The 3,958-nt window shown below is 36.6% G+C and overlaps 1 long non-coding RNA gene across 1 annotated transcript; it reads right to left on the bottom strand.

The window, feature by feature from the left end:
* Window positions 1-1,059: 1,059 nt before the first annotated feature.
* On the bottom strand, window positions 1,060-3,717 carry LOC135749379 (uncharacterized). Its single transcript, XR_010532363.2, has 3 exons — window positions 3,469-3,717; window positions 2,465-2,529; window positions 1,060-2,094 (listed from the first exon to the last, which is right to left on the bottom strand). It is a non-coding gene; the product is annotated as an uncharacterized lncRNA (long non-coding RNA).
* Window positions 3,718-3,958: the final 241 nt, after the last annotated feature.

The raw sequence follows: 3,958 nt of genomic DNA, 5'->3' as shown, positions 1-3,958 counted from the left end.
CTAGACTGAGGTCTGAGTGTATCTGGCAAGACCATGACAGTACTAGATTCTGTGTGGGGACACGTGGAGTCATATTGTGAGTGTGGCTTCCACGTGTTTCCAGTGTCTTGTCGCTGTCATGGTCTTGCCTGTCCTTAGTGTATGATTCAGGTCTGATGTCAGAAGGCAAGGCTATGGCAGCATTGTGGTGTGTGTGGGGACACGTGTTTCACATTAGGTATTTGTGTCACGTGTTCCCAGTGTCTTGTCACTTTTACCCTACTCCCTTATGTACTCGTGTCTTACGTAATTAATTATGTTCACCTGTTCCCCATTGATGTGGTGTCTTTATAATGCCCTCTGTTTCTCTGTCGTGTGTGCGTTCGTTTGTCTGATTCAGTGTGTGTTGTCCCGTTACTCGGATCACCTGAATCTTATCTCTGTTTCTCCTGTTATTTTCGTATCCAGTGTTTGTTTATCAGTTTCGTGTTCCATCACCTGTGTTCAGCATCTGTTTTACCCCCACCTGGTTTTTTTGTGTTTATTATTTAAACAAATTCTCAGTTCCAGTTTTTACATTATCTGCGTTTGGGTTCTCCCTTTATTTGTGTACTACATACCGTGACAATTTCTCCTTTTAATTCATATTTACAGCTTTTATGGTCATGGAAAGGTTACATTTATGTAAACATTTCATTAATTCATTCATTGTTTCCTTTAAAAAGCAACCATATTTTAAATTTGAGTTTGTGGCTAACATCTTTACTATTGCTGATTAATGGCCTATCATTAAAATAATCATCTTGTACACAGAACAAGCTTAGATTTTGTTAAGTATATTGAGGTTGTAAGCCATTGCAGATTCTGAAGATTAAAGTATGGTCATTGTTCTACAAGCACAGTTTTAGAGAGAGCCTTGTTTTAGTCAGGCGATATCAACGGCTGCTTTGGACTATTTGAATGAAATTGAGTCGCTGTTCATGCATTATGGGACTTATTTTTATATCCATAAATAAAATGAAACAAAATAATTGGGGGGGGGGGTATAAGAATGTTTTAATTTACAGGACACACTCTAAAAATGGTTGGGTTAAAAACAACCCAATTGGCAACCCAGCGCTGGGTAAATATTGGACAGAACACATGCTGGGTTAAAGTAACCCAACACGTTGGGTAACACATTTTAACCCAGCAGGTTGGGTTGTTGAAAAAACCCAACGTGTAGTCATTTTAACCACTTATGAGATTAATATTCTGGGTTTGGGTTATTCTTGCTGGGTTATTTTTATCATGTGCTTTATTGTAAATCAAGACCATTGTGAACACCAAATAAATGTTTATTTGACTTCAAAATAACTACAAACTCTTAAATTTTTACAGTTGGCAGTTGCAGAATCATTTAAAGGACTGCTGCTTACTGACATCAAGTATAAATATATTTATTAAATATCAGAAATGATGCACATTGAAGTAACAATGTAACAGGTTAAATCAACTTGTTTAAATTTAAGACAGAATTTGTATATAAGTATATACAATATATAAATGAAATACTGAAATGTACATAAATAAAACTGCAGCAGTGTAAGAAAATAAACAATGTAATTGTTAAATTAAAAGTAAAATCATTTACAGATGTGTAAAGTTTTTTACAGAACAGATGTTCCAAGTTTCAGAGTATGGAATGTATTTGACTAAAAATACTTCATTTATTAAAGTTACTCCTCACGAACAAAGATGTACAAAGGAACCGAACAGCAGAGGATTCATCCATTTGGAAAATGACAGACTACAGTAGATGCACATTGCCTGGGGTATTTATTTTCAAGCACGTAAAATGCCTTTAAACCATAGACTGTAAAAAAATATGAAAGTAGTGTCCGTGATGTCACCCATTGGTTGTGAAGAGCATTTTTGAAGCCTAAAGTAGGCGGTGCGTGCCGTCGCCATCTTGGCCGAATTGCAGTTTAAGTCACTTCCGTATTGGCTCCATCAGAGAGACTGATAGACAAAAAAGATTGAGAGATCTGTTGCATGTTTCCCATGGCCAGGAAATAAAGGAATGGATTTCGAGGATTCTGTCCAGAGAAGAACTTCCACCACATTTGTTGCAATCTACAAAAGAGGAAAAAACTTTTAGTGGTCTGAACTAAATGATCAGATTTAAGTGTTCAGAAAACCATGTGGGCCAAGTGAATTATACATTTTATAAAAATTATAAGACTTTCTTTTGCATCCCTGGCCGCATTACCACCACGTGTGAGATTTTTTTCCCCAAAAATGCAATGGCCTGTCGTCGGTTTGCATAAGACTTTGGTGTTACACTCCTTTAACTGTTGTGCCAACAACAAAGGCTGCAAACCACACAGACTGACAAATAGGATGATCTGACTATAAAGAATAAAGTGCTGCAGAATAAAATGCAGCAGATAATTAAGACATTCCCAATACATTTTAAATAGGAGTTATTAAATGTTATACTTACTGGCTGAAGTTGTATGAAGGCCTTGCTAGCCTCATTAATGGATGGACATAAAAACTCTGCACTCTCTAGAAAAAAAGAATGGGAAAACAACATCACATCTGATCTCTGCTAAAAACATAACATCTTTGATACAGTATCAGCCACAGATCAGAGGGTTGGTCAATATAAACTTGAAATCACAGGAGACAACCCAAGAATATTATAAAATTAATATAAAATAGTAACTAAATACGACTCAAAAACACATCTTCATTCATATAACACATATAAATGTTTGTTAAACTGTACACGCAGTGACACGCAGTGTCTTGGTGACAAATGCGTTATGTATTCAAGTTCATGTCCAAACACTTAAATTATTGTTTCATTTTAAAAGAGAGGACCAAGCAATATACATATAAGACACCGGTTCTTGGAAACGCTGTTTCGTTTTCATTTATCGACGCGTTACCCGCCGTACCGACTGTGAATTGAATGTGCTGCTTGTCCCTGCCTCTCAGTGACAGAGTAGACGCCGGCTCCGCAATTCTCCGCCGCCGGTTAAGTTAACCCAAGTGCTCGCACCTCACGGTCTGTCTTTCCATATCGAATGACAAGAAAGCAACTCGTTTGTCATCAACTTTAATTTAATAGTGTCGCTATTGCTAAGCTGGGAAAACTATGCGCGTGTGTGACACAAAAAGCCGAAACGTTGCGGAGGTCGGCTCGGTACCGGTTTTGACTCGCTTTGTTAAAGGCTTACAGAAATTGTCAGGAGTTAACGTAATCAACCGTATGATGGGGATTTTGTAACATCGATTTTATTAATTGTATTAATATGCCATATTAAACATCTTAGAACGATTATCCGAGTCAATTTGTGTAAATGGCGATCTGAGGTAACAGTCGTCATTCCTCTAAATTACACCCGTCGTCAGTCTGTATAAATTAACACGTTGCTGTCTCGCAAAATGTTATAATCTTGTTTATATTCATGAAATGTTTACAAAAACATATAAACTTACCTTGAAACAACTGCTTCCAGTGACTCTGTCCTTTCACGACGACCGTTGCTGAGCACATTCAAACATCAAAGGCGCGAAGCACGTGAGCCTCTTCAAACAACCCAGTATAATAACCCAGCAGTTTTAACCCAACAACCAGAAAACTGAAACTACCCAAAAAGTGTTTAAAATGTTAAAAATTAACCCAGCAAAACAACCCAACAGACTCAACCCAGCATTTTGGGTTAAAAAATAACCCAGCCATTTTTAGAGTGCAGTTATGTCCTATCCACCCATTAGAAAAAAAACAGATAATATCACTTTATTAATATAATTTATTGACAGTACTTTTTTTCTCCCAGTCCAGTTTTTCTCAATAATTTTCAGTTCAAGGCCCCCCTATTGTCCATAAACATATTTGAAGGCTTACAATTTCAATTCAATTTTATTTATATAGTTCTTTTTTCAATTGTTTAATTGTTTCAAAGCAGCTTTACATTAATAAAATTAG

Source organism: Paramisgurnus dabryanus, chromosome 16 (genome assembly GCF_030506205.2).
Source record: "Paramisgurnus dabryanus chromosome 16, PD_genome_1.1, whole genome shotgun sequence".
NCBI lineage: Eukaryota > Metazoa > Chordata > Actinopteri > Cypriniformes > Cobitidae > Paramisgurnus > Paramisgurnus dabryanus.
Note: the sequence above shows the minus strand (reverse complement) of the source record. Positions and strands in the feature narration are given on the sequence as shown.